The 14,448-nt window shown below is 49.6% G+C and overlaps 1 long non-coding RNA gene and 1 other non-coding gene across 2 annotated transcripts; both read right to left on the minus strand.

The window, feature by feature from the left end:
* Positions 1-268: 268 nt before the first annotated feature.
* Positions 269-1,381, minus strand: LOC128347280 (uncharacterized). Its single transcript, XR_008317477.1, has 2 exons — positions 1,114-1,381; positions 269-897 (listed from the first exon to the last, which is right to left on the minus strand). It is a non-coding gene; the product is annotated as an uncharacterized LOC128347280 (long non-coding RNA).
* A 172-nt stretch (positions 1,382-1,553) lies between these two features.
* Positions 1,554-1,752, minus strand: LOC128348346 (U2 spliceosomal RNA). Its single transcript, XR_008318094.1, has one exon. It is a non-coding gene; the product is annotated as a U2 spliceosomal RNA (small nuclear RNA).
* Positions 1,753-14,448: the final 12,696 nt, after the last annotated feature.

A 14,448-nucleotide genomic window follows, 5' to 3' on the forward strand; every position in this document is an offset into this window, starting at 1 on the left:
TCGGGGAGGTCCAGGGCTGGAAACCCAATCCCAGTTCGCCACAACCTCCTTTCCGACGTTAACCCCGACACCACTTTCAAGGCAGCAGAATTTTGCCCTGTAGTGTGTGTGACAAGGAAGCAGCAGGTCAACTCCTTCATTAACTGCCTGCAGAAGTTAGAGTGAGGGTTTGGGGTTATTATGTAGAATGATCCTCAATAAATAATAATCATTCATAAACTTTGTTAGCCACCCCGTAACAAATTATTCTCTGGGCACTTTACAACACTGGTTGTTAACTGTCTCTTTAATGGGTGTTATAGGCTATGGATGTTTTATGGTGTATTTGTCACTTGCTTGGCTGCTCAGAGACTGTAATCAACAAATTGACTGATTGATTGAACAAACAACTGGTCGGAGTCCTTAGTTTAGGGTTTGGTCCAAAGCATTCATATGTGTTGATGGGCTGTTATTGACTTAGGTGTTGTTTTGTAACCCTGCTTGAATGTTTAAACCTTGGTTGTAAATAAAGAGATGTCTGTCGTATTCATCTTGTGTTTGGCAGGCGTGTTGCGAAACTTGAGCTCGGCTGGGTAGCCAGGCCTTGGATACTTGGTGGAGAGCCTTCTGCTTCCCTCCCTCCCCACAGAGCCCCATATCTCCTGCCTTTCGAAGGCTGTTGCCGAAAAAGCGATTCACGTGCAGACTCTGCTCCTGTGTTTTAGATGCAAGCACCATTCTTGTTTTTCAAAAGGTCTGCTGTGTATTTCAGGCTGTCTAGGAAGAAAAGACCTCTCGGCATGACTCTGGGGGAGATCCTTTTGCTGCAGAAAGACAGTCTAGAGACAAGCATCCCCTTCAGTGGCTGGTGCTGTGTGGAGTAGCAGACCTGGGGGTGGGAGACAGGAAGCAGCCCAACTGAAAGTGAAAAAAGAGAAAGAGCCTATTAGCCCAATGCCTTTCGGCCGAGGCCTTCTTCAGGGGCAACAGGTGTAGTGTTTCCAAGAGACCTCCTTACAAGAAGGCCAGGGTTCACTTCTAAAAAGCCCTCTTGAAACTACTGCAAATCTTGCCCCTGAAGAAGGCCTCGGCCCAAATGACAAGTGACCGTACAGGGTGGAACAGAACCCATACCCCTTTGTCGTGCATTTCGGCTTCACCCAGCAGACAGTATCCACGCCTTTGCGCAGGGATCATGGGATATTTCCCAGTCCTGCTTTCTGCAGACCTTTCCCCACATCTGGCTGCAGGAAGATGAATCCGCGGACTTCAGAGCCAGCAGGCGAAACTGAGAGGTGGAAGAGAGCAGAACTTGAGCATCAGAACAGTGAAAAAGAAGCCAATCTGTGAAAAAGAAGCCGTTCCAAGAGCAATGCAGCTCTCAAGGGAAGCTCAGAGCCCCAGAGGAAGCAGGCAGACCTCTAGGAAGCAGAACAGCAGCAGCAAAGAAAAAAGTTCTGGGGGGGAAAGAAGCCTCTCAAGAGGAGGCCAAAGGAAGCAGGAAGAGCCAGAGAAAAAAGGAAGAGGAAAGGAAGATCTTTTCTGTCTTTGAACCCAGCAGATTCTCCCCAGAGGGAAAATGCACCATTCCTGGAGATACTGCAATACCAGGTTGATGCTGGAGTGGATGGAGCAAGCTCCTATTCCATCTCCCACTCCCAAAAATCCATTTAAGATACTGCCCCCAAATAGAGGACATACCAGATATTAAACTGATAAGAACAGATGACTTTAGTAGAGAATGCTTTCCCAGCCCAAAGGCTGAGAAGCGATACTAGGGCTCTCCAAGAACCCCATCGAGGGGAAGCCTCCCCTGCCAGACCCTTTTAATCTCAGAATCGGTGGGGTCTGCTGAGAGTAAATTAACTTGGAGCCAATTCATAGTTTCAAATCAATATATAAGGCATTTATTAAGGAACTCCATTCTAGATAGGAAAGTGAGGAGTTAGGATCTCTTATCTATCTATCTAGTTGGATGCAGATGGATTCTGCATCTTCTCTGCACACATGGTGCAGGGAGAGGAGCTTGCCGTGTTGCAGGGTAGAAAGACAGGTAGGGAAGAGAGAGAGGAAGGAAGCTCATGTTCATGTCCCCCCCCCCATCGTCTTATTCCTAAACTAAAAAAACACCAAATGCTATTGATACGTCTCTCCTCTCTGAATCTCTCTTGTCTTTTTAAAGGCCACCTGAGCTAGTGTCTGTAATCTTGTGGCAGTGAGTTCCACAGGTCACATGTGTATTTTTATGAGTTGGGAGTAAATGGGGACTGGGGGTGATAGGGACAGAGGGAGCTGCCATATACTGAGTCAGTCCCTTGGTCCCTCTAGCTCAGAATTGTCCACCCAGACTGGCAGCAGCTTCTCCAAGGTTGCAGGCAGGAGTCGCTCTCAGCCCTATCTTGGAGACTAAAAGCTCTTCTGGAAAAGTGTGTATGGTTATCTGCAAAAAGACAAGTGTATTTCTTCTAAACAGTAATGGGACAAATTATGGAAATGGATGCTGGATGTAACCTCCCCCCCCCCAACTACCTGATGTGCCTTGAAATCCCCCCCCCCCCGAGTTACAGTACTGCCTGCATAATATACTTCATAACCTTGTGGGTTTCCAAATCCTTGTGTGTAAATCTTGGTAGATCTATCATGTACAAACAACCACTTTGTATAGAATTGTGCTTTGGCAACGTACTGTATGCTTTGGCAGTTTGTTGGTTCAATACAAAAATCTTGTCCCATCTTGGAGATGCTGCCAGGGAGAGCACCTGGAGCCTAGATGCTCTTCCCAGAGCGGTGGCTCCATCCCCTGAAGGGGAATCTCTTGCAGTGCTCACACATCAAGCCTCCCATTCAGATGCAACCAGGGCGGACCCTGCGCTTCGCTATGGGCACAAGTCACGCTGGCGACCGCAAGACCAGCTCCCCTCTCCGGCTTTCAGCTCAGTCATTTCAGTGAGTCCCCGACCCAGTCCTCCGGCCCCCCAGGTGGTCCACCAGCCCCACTTGCATGGGGACGGAGAGTCCCCATGCAAGCGCGGCGCGGGTGGACCACCGGTCTCGGCAGCCTCCTCCCTCCCTCCCGTCCACCCTCAGTTGCGGGCAGGCAGCCCTGCCGTACTAGCACCGACCGAATGAATTAATGCCTGTACTCAGGGTGAACTGACACCCAGACCTCATGAACTGTTTATTCTGTGAAGGAAGAGGCGATCCAGCATTGTATTGTGTAATGGATACTCAAAGAAGCACAAAAGCCAGGCCAGAACAATCAAAATGCCAAAATCTGACTCACTATCAGATAATGTCTGTGGAAGAGGCCAGAGGCTGATCTCCCCTTTCCTGTTGCAAGAAGTCTATGTTAATCCTCCTCAATGATTGCTCTGCTATACTCAATTGCTCTCTATAGAAATTCTACAAGCCCATTGAACTTTCTGAGTGTCTCTCTCTCTCTATCTGCGCGGCCAGATCCTACATGTTCACTATCTTCAAGAACCAATTCAGTATGTGTAGGATGTGACTTTCCCTCTGAGCATGTACAGAGCACGAAACCAGGTGTAGCATACATAAAGCAAGAAGATCAAACTGAGCCAGTATCTGAGAACCTTCGATATCGTGAAGCATTGGGTAAGCTTTTATTCATTAGTACACTCCCTAGGCCAGATATTAGTACAGCAGTTGGCTTACTTTGCAGAAAGACTGCATCATCAACAATAGTCCAGGACTGGAATGCAGTTAAGGGACCTGTTAGGTATCTAAAGGGTACTGCAGACTTTAAGCTCAAGCTACCAGCTAACAGTGAACCAAAACTAGAAGCATATATAGATGCAGACTGGCGTGGAGACCTACCAGAAAGGAAATCCGCCAGCAGTCACATAATTTTCTATGGAGATGGAGCCATCAGCTGGTCAAGCACCAAGCAAGACATTAACAGCAGCAGCATCAACCACTGAAGCAGAATATGTATCAGCTGCACAGGGCTGTGTGATCGAGGTATAGATGTACCACAGCCCGGCCCATACCAGTGTATGAAGACAACCAAAGCTGCATTCAGCTCTCCAAACAAGAAGATGTAAAGAGGCGTCCCAAACATATTGATGTGAAGTATCATGTAGTGAGAAATCTGCAAAAGGATGGACTAATCATCAAGCTGATCTACTGCCCGACAAATGAAATGCTTGCAGACATACTCACTAAGCCACTACCAAGACCCTGCTTTGAAAAGTCTCCCAAGTGCTGGGACTGGGAACCTGGTCCCTCTCCTCGCTAATCAAAAAATTAGAAAGAGGTGGTCTCCTCCCACCACCACCTTCCTGCTTCCTCCTCGCTTGCTCTCTCACTCTGTAAGTGCACAGACTCGCTCCTCCCCTCAGTCACGTCAGTGAGGAAGGATCTTCAGGTCAGAGTGAGGAGAAAGGGGACATGGGGAGCAAGAGCACATGTGTGCACACACACACGCACACAGGGGCCCCATATGCATGCATCCCCCTCCATTTCTGCTAACTTCCTGAAATTCTTGGGGATGTGAAATTTTATTTGTTTATTTTACATTTCTAAGAGCATTATCCTGCTCTTGCTCCAAGGAGCCCAGAGCGGTGTACTATGTACTTAAGTTTCTCCACACAACAACCCTGTGAAGTAGGTTAGGCTGAGAGAGAAGAGTCTCTCAGAAATGGGGAGATCCCAGGCATAAAATCACTCTCCGTGTGTGATTCTGCTGCTCCCTGTGACTGAGTGAGGAAGAGGGGAGAAAGAATTTCAGAACGTAAGCAAAAACCCTACTTCACAGGGTTGTTGTGAAAGAGAAACTCAAGTATGTAGTACACCACTCTGGGCTTCTTGGAGGAAGAGCGGCATATAAATGTAAAAATAAAATATAATAATAATAATAATATATCCGAACTCAAACCCAGCACACTCCCCAAATACATTCCCCCGCCCTCCCAGTGCCCCTAGTCCGGCCCTGACCCAAAAGCGCAAACAGAACAGATCGGACAGCAAGTCTAACTTGGGTTGACACACACACACACGTTTCTGTGGCTTCGTTGCAACCACATCCCTCCCTATATGTGCTGCTGCTGTCGGCATCTGTGTGATATGTGGCCCCGGTGCTTGGCTTTAGGAACATAGGAAACTGCCATATACTGAGTCAGACCATTGGTCTATCTAGCTCAGTATTGTCTTCACAGACTGGCAGCATCTTCTCCAAGGCTGCAGGCAGGAATCTCTCTCAGCCTTATCTGGAGATGCTGCCAGGGAGGGAAATGGGAACCTTCTGCTCTTCCCAGAGCGGCTCCATCCCTTAAAGGGAATCTCTTACAGTGCTCACACTTCTAGTCTCCCATTCATATGCAACCAGGGTAGACCCTGCTTAGCTAAGGGGACAAGTCGTGCTTGCTACCCCGATTACCTGATGTGCCTTGAAATCCCCCACCCCCGAGTTACAGTACTACCTGCATATACTTCATAACCTTGTGGGTTTCCAAATCTTTGTGTGTAAATCTTTGTAGATATACAGGTGAAACTCGGGAAATTAGAATATCGTGCAAAAGTCCATTAATTTCAGTAATGCAAATTAAAAGGTGAAACTGATATATGAGATAGACGCATTACATGCAAAGCGAGATAAGTCAAGCCTTAATTTGTTATAATTGTGATGATCATGGCGTACAGCTCATGAAAACCCCAAATCCACAATCTCAGAAAATTAGATTATTACATGGAACCAAGAAGATAAGGGTTGTAAAAGAGAACAATATCGGACCTCTGAAAAGTATAAGCATGCATATGTATTCAGTACTTGGTTTGGGCCCCTTTTGCAGCAATTACTGCCTCAATGCGGCGTGGCATGGATGCTATCAGCCTGTGGTACTGATGAGGTCTTATGGAAGACCAGGATGCTTCATTAGCGGCCTTCAGCACTTCTGCATTGTTTGGTCTCGTGTCTCTCATCCTTCTCTCGGCAATGCCCCATAGATTCTCTATAGGGTCAGGTCAGGCGAGTTTGCTGGCCAGTCAAGCACAGTACACTGTATACTTTTCAGAGGTCCGATATTGTTCTATTCTACAATCCTTGTCTTCTTGGTTCCATGTAATATTCTAATTTTCTGGGATGGTGGATTTGGGGTTTTCATGAGCTGTACGCCATGATCATCACAATTATAACAAATTAAGGCTTGACTTATCTCGCTTTGCATGTAATGCGTCTGTCTCATATATCAGTTTCACCTTTTAATTTGCATTACTGAAATTAATGGACTTTTGCACGATATTCTAATTTTCCAAGTTTCACCTGTATCATGTACAAACAACCACTTTGTATATAATTGTGCTTTGGCAACGTACTGTATGCTTTGGTAGTTTGTTGGTTCAATAAAAATAAATCTTGTCCTATTAAAAAAAATAAATCTTGTCCTATCTTGGAGAAGCCAGGGAGGGAACTTGAAACCTTCTGCTCTTCCCAGAGCGGCTTCATCCCCTGAGGGGAATCTCTTGCAGGGCTCACACATCAAGTCTCCCATTCAGACGCAACCAGGGCAGACCCTGCTTAATTATGGGGACATGTCATGCTTGCTACCACCAGACCAGCTCTCCTCTCCTAACGGAGCATAAAGACAATGAGTACGCACCATTCTTCCTCATTCATTCTTGGTGTGAAATGTGTCCAGGTGTGAGGAACCTGGACACATTGAACCTCATTTTTGAGTGTACAGCACTGTTCCCTCTAAGGTGTGCGTATGTGCACGTGCTCACACACTTTTGATGTCTGCTCAGTTAATTTTAGATCCCGCTCAGGTTGAATCAGGAAGGCCCTACACTAAATGCATGTGCGCACACACTCTTTTGATAATGCCGCCCAGGACAAAACTCATTCCACCTAAAGATGGGGAAAATGAGAGAGAACACTAGTGTACAGCTGGGAGGAACAAACCCCTAACTTTTAAAGAACGAGTGGTTTGTTCACTTGAACACATGTCTGAAACTGCTTAACTTTCTGCACAGTAGAAAGAAAGCAATATCACTAGAATAATTTCCCTGACATAAAGCTTCACATCAAGAGAGTATTCCAGACTGCAATTGTTATAAAACCTTTCTCCCTGCCCATAAAATCAGGAGTTTTGTTATCCCTTCTAAATGTGTTTAGCATTGAGTGGGTACAATCCTACGCAGACATAGTTGCTCCATTGACCTCAGAGGAACTTACTTTTGTGTAAACATTAAAAAAGGCTGTAAAAAGCAAACCAATTGATAGGTAATTTGTCTGAAGCCATGCAGTCCTTTTAGCATTATAAAGGTAAAGTTGGGCCATCGAGTCAGTGTCGACCCCTGGTGACCGCAGAGCCTTGGGGTTGTCTTGGGTAGAATACAGGAGGGGTTGGCCATTGCCTCCTCCCACGCAGTGTGAGAGGATGCCTTTCAGCACCTTCCTATACCGCTGTTGCCCAATATAGGTGTGGAAAACATAGCAGCAGGGATTCGAACCAGCAACCTCTGGCTTGCTACTCAAGTCATTTCCCTGCTGCTCCATTAGGCAGCCTTATAGTAGCTCCTTTAAAGCAAACTTCAAGCCCCAGGAGGAACTCATGCTTGGACTCACATGGCACTATAACTTCCCAGTACATTTCAGTCAAAGTGTTCTTATTTATTGCTGTGAATTTTGTTTATTGATTCAGCAGTGCGGTGGCCTCTGCATATGTGCATAAATTCGGGATGAACTTTATTACCTCTCTAAAGACAAGTTCAGCTGCTCGGGAGCTTGACAAGCCTGGAGGACCACAGTGGGGCCGCCTGGAGCTTCGTGAAAAGTGACAGGAAAGGAACTCGTTCATCTAATTGTGAGGGGGACTCTTGCAAACTTTGGCCACCATTCAGATCCATTTTGCTTTTGCTAGATAGACCAAGGGTCTGACTCAGTCTACGGCAGCTTCCTATGTCCCTATGATGGCTGCACTTCCATACCGACCTGCGTCTTGGGCCGGTGGGAGCAGAAAGAAGGTGGCCGAAGGAGCTCCGGCCTTGTTGAACGGCACCAGGGACACGTGATATCCGGCCCCAGAGACGTCAATCGCGAACCGCGTTCCATCCTGGAACTGGAAGGTGTCCTGGTGCTTTTCACAGGCACAAGGCAGCAGAACCAGCGTCAGGCTGTAGCTCACGTCTCCTTGCTCCACGCTGGGCTTCTGCAAAGGGGGCAGAAAAGGGGGGCGTTTCTGAGAGACCGGCTCTTCCTCCCAGCTCACCTCTCTGGCCAGCTTCCTGCTGGAGAGGGGTTTTTTTGGTGATGAGCCCAAGAGCTCTGCCGGGGGGGCCACTCTCTCGTCTTGTTCACGGAGGGCCCTGCAATCGCAATGGGCATCTCTGTGCTTGCCCCGGGTGATGAGCATGGGACCTCTTCTGGGCAGGCTTTGGATTGAGACACCAGCAGCAAATTAACAACATGAACGATGATTATGGAAATGAGCCAGCAGTTACAGAAGCAGGCATGGCGAGCTCAGAAGCCACGCTGGTCTCAAGGGCTCTTTCCAGAGCAGACCCTGCAGCAGGGTCACGGAGGATCTGGGAAGTGTGCGTCCACACTCCCTGCGTCATGACACCACAGTCCCTACGGACAGCAGGGGGCCATTCACATTGCCCATGCCTTGCTGCGGCTTTAATCGCAGCGCTAGAGAGCGAGGACGTGGTTTGTCCGGCAGCGTAAGGAAGTTGCCGTTTTTAGACTGCTGCTCCCCCTGCTGGCTACGTTTAGAATGCGGCTTGCCTGAACGGAGGCATTTTGCTGCTGTTGAGCAGCTAGGCTGGAAAGCACCCCGGGGCCCATTCCCAGCATGGAGACTGGAGTCCCGCACTCTCTTCTCCATCCACGCTGCGACCGGGAGTCAACCTGCCGTGGGCTGCCCCAGCTGGGGCCCTGAGCAGCATCCTAGGGCAGCCCTCTGAATGGGAAGAGGGGTCTGCATGTGTCCCGGGGGGAGCCTGGTCTGGCCTGCTCCGAGGGTGGGGCTTGGGCCCTCCAGCCTGTTGCAAGGTGTGGCGGGGGGGGGGGTCAGTGTTACCTCCCACTCCAGGGTCACGTTCCTCAGGCCATCCTGCCCAAGAAGGGGCTCCACCGTGACGTTCACCTTCAGGCTTTGGAGGATTTCTGGAAGGGGCAACAGTTTATCCCGGGGGTCTCTCTCCCCAGCATTGCAGCCCAATTCTCCTCCTCCTCCTCCTCCCCCTTGCATGCGGCTATTCCCAAGCTCCTCTTCAGGGCTGGGTCCAGAGGCAGGATCCGCCACACGCCCTCTGGAGCTGCTGCCCGCCTCCGTCCTTGACTCGCAGACAAGCCTTTGCCCCCCCCCCCGACCCAGAGAAGGGCTGTGAGGACCGGCCCAGGCTCCCTCCCGGCCACACCAAAGCAGCTGCAGGAGGAGGAAGAGGAGGAGCTGGGAGAGGGGGGCCTGCCTAGAGAAGGACTCACCTGCCGGGACCCAGACAGATCCGCTCCAGTCACTGCTCCAGTGGGAGGTTTGGTACCGGACCTGCACCTCGTAGCGGATGTTTCCCTCCAGGTAACAGGTGACTAGTAGGGAGAGCCGTGGATAATATCGCAGTTAGCCCACAAGGGGGCACCAGACGGCAGGGCCCAAGGATCGTGGCCCGATCAGTTGCCCAGCAGCCGAATCAGTCGCCAAAGGCGGATTCTCTGCCCGCTCTCCTGTTTGCACCCGTGACCAGCCCACTGCCTTGGGGAAGTCCCCACTGTTGCTCCCCCCAGCAATGGCGTGATGTGGTTCTCTAGGATCGATTGAGGGCTGTCAAGTCGTTGTCAACTCTTGGCGCCCGCACAGATAGATCCTCTCCAGGATGATCTGTCTTCCACTTGGCCTTGAAGGTCTCTCAGTGGTGCATTCATACACCGCTGACTTCTCTCCTTTTAAAGCTGCCAAAGCCAATGGCCATCCCTGCACCTTGTGGCAGTGGGTTCCATGGGTCGGCTGTACACAGGGTGGAGAAAGCTCTCTTTCGTCCCTCCTGTATCTACTGCCAATCAGTTTCATGTAGTGACCCTGCATTCTAGTGCTCTGCAAAAGGGAGAAGACCTTCCCACAAGCTGCATTCTCCACCCCACGCATGATTTTACAAATCATGTTCATGCCCGCCCCCCCATCGTCTTCTTCCTAAACTAAAAAATACCAAATGCTGTTGATGTCTCTCTCCTCTCTGAATCTCTCTAGTCTTTTTGAAGGCCACCTGAGCTAGTGTCTGTAATCTTGTGGCAGTGAGTTCCACAGGTCACATATGTATTTTTATGAGTCGGGAGTAAATGGGGACTGGGGGTGATAGGGACAGAGGGAGCTGCCATATACTGAGTCAGTCCCTTGGTCCCTCTAGCTCAGAATTGTCCACCCAGACTGGCAGCATCTTCTCCAAGGTTGCGGGAAGGAATGTCTCTCAGCCCCATCTTGGAGACTAAAAGCTCTTCTGGAAAAGTTTGTATGGTTATTTGCAAAAAGACAAGAGTATCTCTTCTAAACAGCAATGGGACAAATTATGAAAATGGAGGTGGGACGTAATCTCCCCCCCCCCCCGATTACCTGATGTGCCTTGTAATCACCCACCCCTGAGTTACAGTACTACCTGCATAATATACTTCATAACCTTGTGGGCTTCCAAATCCTTGTGTGTAAATCTTTGTAGATATATCATGTACAAAAAACCACTTTGTATATAATTGTGCTTTGGCAACGTACTGTATACTTTGGTAGTTTGTTGGTTCAATAAAAAAATCTTGTCCTATTAAAAATAAATAAATCTTGTCCTATCTTGGAGATGCTGCCAGGGAGGGAACCTAGAACCTAGATGCTCTTCCCAGAGTGGTGGCTCCATCCCCTGTCGGGAAGACAATGGAGACAAGTCATGCTGGCGACCGCAAGACCCGCTCTCCTCTCCGGCTTTCAGCTCAGTCACTTCAGTGAGTCCCCGACCCAGTCCTCCGGCCCCCCAGGTGGTCCACCAGCCCCACTTGCATGGGGACGGAGAGTCCCCATGCAAGCGCAGCGTGGGTGGACCACCGGTCTCAGCAGCCTCCTCCCTCCCTCCCGTCCCCCCTCAGTTGCCCCTCAGTTGCGGGCAGGCAGCCCCCCCGTACTAGTACCGACAGAAGCAAGAAGACGAGATGGAGAAGCAATCTTTTTTCGGGGGCCGCGGGCGGGGCAGGCGGGGCGGGCGAACAAGATGCTGCCAGAGGGCTGCTTCTCTCCTCAAAGAACGCAAAACATGGAAATTCCACAGTAGGATCACGCTGTGGATAAAACTTTTGTAGGGCATCCAACTGCCCTAGACCTCACACCTACCAAGAGGGAGAAACTGCATAAATGATCAGCTCACTGGGTTTTCTAATCCTAACCTCAGAGCATTAATAAGTCGAACATTCATGGAATTTCTTGGTCACAAACCCTGCACGATAAGCATCCTCATGGAAGCCGAAGTTGTCATTGTCGTCAGACTCTCTGCTGCAGGAGGTGTTGCTGCTGCTGCTGCATGCGGCTCGGCGTGCGGGTCTGTAAAGGTGTGGACAGGAGAGGGTGGACAGAGAGAAACTCCTCACACACATACACAACACTAGAACCCCAATGCAAAATAAACCTGTGGAATTATCTGCCACAGGATGTGGTGACAGCCCACAACCTGGATGGCTTGAAGAGGGGTTTAGAGGAATTCATGGAGGCCAGGTCTATCAATGGCTACTAGTCTGTGGGCTATAGGCCACCTCCAGCCACAGAGGCAGGATGCAGGGGAGCAATGACAGGAGAGAGGGCAGGCACACACCTCTTGCCTGTGGGCTCCCCGGAGGCATCTGGTGGGCCACTGTGTGAAAGAGGATGCTGGACTAGATGGGCCTCCTTGGGCCTGATCCAGCAGGATTCTTCTCATGTTCTTGTGACCTTCTGTATACAAAGCAGGATCTCTGCCACTGAGCTCTTCTGACCCGGATTTAAACGATCAGATATAAATGTATGAAGCTGGCTTAAGCCGAGTCAGACCCTCAGTCCATATAGCTCAGGATTGTCTACACTTACTGGCAGCAGCTCTCCCAAGGTTTCCAGCCCTAGGGAGGGGGTGGGGGTGGGATGCTGCCAGGGAGTGAACCTGGGACCTTCTGCTTGCAGAACAGATGCTCTACCTCTGAACTCCGGCCCCATTTCAATGTGTGTACATGGCTGGATCTCTGTTGCTCCTCAGGGCGGGACTCAGGGTTGATGGCAACGCCTGTTGCCAGACCAAAAATCTGAAAACAAGCCAAAAAATGCCCAAATAAGCCAAATTACACCAAATTTAGCCAAACGCCCCAAAAGGCCAGAGCGGGGGCGTTTTGGCCTTTGGGGGGCTCTTGGCTGCTTGTTTTGGTTTGCCAAGTTTGGCAGGCAAGGGACGGTCCTTCTATTACCTTGTCCTGCTGGAGCCAGCCATGGCTTCTGGGGAGCGTTGTTCTACATCCCTGCCAGCTCCCCATCCAGGACCGCAAAACTAGCCCGCCGTGGTGATAGTACTTTCTCTCAGTTTTCCCTGAGACACTGGACTGGACTCCCCTTTGATGTGGCAGCGGCAAGATGAGGTGGCTCTTCTGAATTTTCTTCTTCTTCTTCTCCCCCAGGCAGCATGCACTTGTGTGTGTGTCTTGGCTTTCTCTGTGGAAGGGAGGCGATGGGGACACCATGAGAAACCAGACACGCTCGTGTCAGTCAGCCCCAGACACCCCACAACACACACCCCCACACACACACACACTCTCTGAGGTCATGAGGCACATTACCTCACACAGATGGCAGCAGCAACATAGCATTTGTGGGGGGGTGGGGGGGTGTTAGCAAGTTTGGCAGGCAAGAGATGCTCCTTCTCCCTTGCCCTACTGCAGGTATGGTAGTACTCCTCTCTCATTTTGCTCATGCTTCCATTTACTCTGACACTGAAATGGAAACATTGAACAAAAAGAGAGTGGGAACTCATTTGCTCGGGCACATTTCTCCTCTCCATCATCACAAAGTAGTAGAAGTAGTAGTAGTAGTAGTAGTAGGAAGGGAAGGGAAGTGCTTGTATGCCCTTTCCTGCTTCTCTGGCGCAAAAGGAAAACACAAGCACTCTCCTCCTCCTCCGCACGCACGCAGCAGAGCACTCCACTGGTCCACTGGCAATGAGAGAAAAAAGAGAATTGAGCTGTGAATGGCAGGGGGCCTGGAACCCCAGAACAAACGAACAAACAGAAACTGCCGTCTTAGGAGCTGGGGAAGGTAAGACCTCCCCATCCCTCTGTTCTGCTTTTGACACACAGAAGATGGAAAGGGCCCTCCTCCCCTGTCCTGCTCCGAGAGAAGAAGAGATCCAAATAGCAGTTGGCACCCCAAAACTAAAAACAAAGCTGCCTTCTTAGGAGCTGGGGAAGGTAGGCCCTTCCCATCCCTCTGTTCTGCTTTTCACACAGAGAGCTTGGAAAGGACTTTCCTCCCCTGCCCTGCTCTGAGAGAAGAAGAGATCCAAATAGCAGTTGGCACCCCAAAACAAACAAAATAAAAGCTGGAAGTTAAAGGACGTTGCACTGTCTCGTCTCAGACAGTGGAGGACAGACTAGTGAGTCAGAGGGCTAGAGGATCAAGACATTGGTCACCCCTTCTCCACTGCTCTGACACTATCCCGTTGAAATGTAGATTGCTACTCTTAGGGATGAGCTTCCTTCCTCTCTCTCTTCCCTACCTGTCCTTCTACCCTGCAACACGGCAAGCTCCTCTCCCTGCACCATGTGTGCAGAGAAGATGCAGAATCCATCTGCATCCAGCTAGATAGATAGATTAGAGATCCTAACTCCTCACTTTCCTATCTAGAATGGAATTCCTTAATAAATGCCTTATATATTGATTTGAAACTATGAATTGGCTCCAAGTTACTTACTCTAAGCATACACGCATGCCTAACTGAATTCCGCTGTGTTGTGCCTCTGTGCACTCTGCTATAATGAAAAAGGGATTCTCTCACCACAGAGAATTTCCAACAGGTTATGGGAGCCCAGTATTTTGAGCTGCGTGTACTGCAACTAGAGAGTTAGGTTTGTTCCAGGAGATCCAGTGAGATCTAGCGTGGACACTTTGAATTGCTAATCTACAGCAACTGCCTTTTTGGAGCCAGTGAGGATGGCTACTTACCTAGAGGGAAAACTCAGGCTGACTATCTTGAAGGCAGACAATTATTTGGAATGGAAAACCAGATTGAGGCTTGCACTGAAAGCAGGAGGACTCCAAAAAGTTACTGAGGAGGAGCCCCCCGCAGCAGGAACCACAGCTGCTGAGAAGACTGCCAGACAAAATTGGCTGATCAAGGATGCGAAATCTCAAGCCTTTATCGCAGTTTCTGGGAGTAAAAATTATCTTTACGTGATATGTGATCTTGGAACCTCAAAGGAAATGCTAAGCAAGCTAGATTCCTTGCATATGAAGAAGGGGTGGACAT

The sequence above is a fragment of the Hemicordylus capensis genome, chromosome 2 (assembly GCF_027244095.1).
Source record: "Hemicordylus capensis ecotype Gifberg chromosome 2, rHemCap1.1.pri, whole genome shotgun sequence".
NCBI lineage: Eukaryota > Metazoa > Chordata > Lepidosauria > Squamata > Cordylidae > Hemicordylus > Hemicordylus capensis.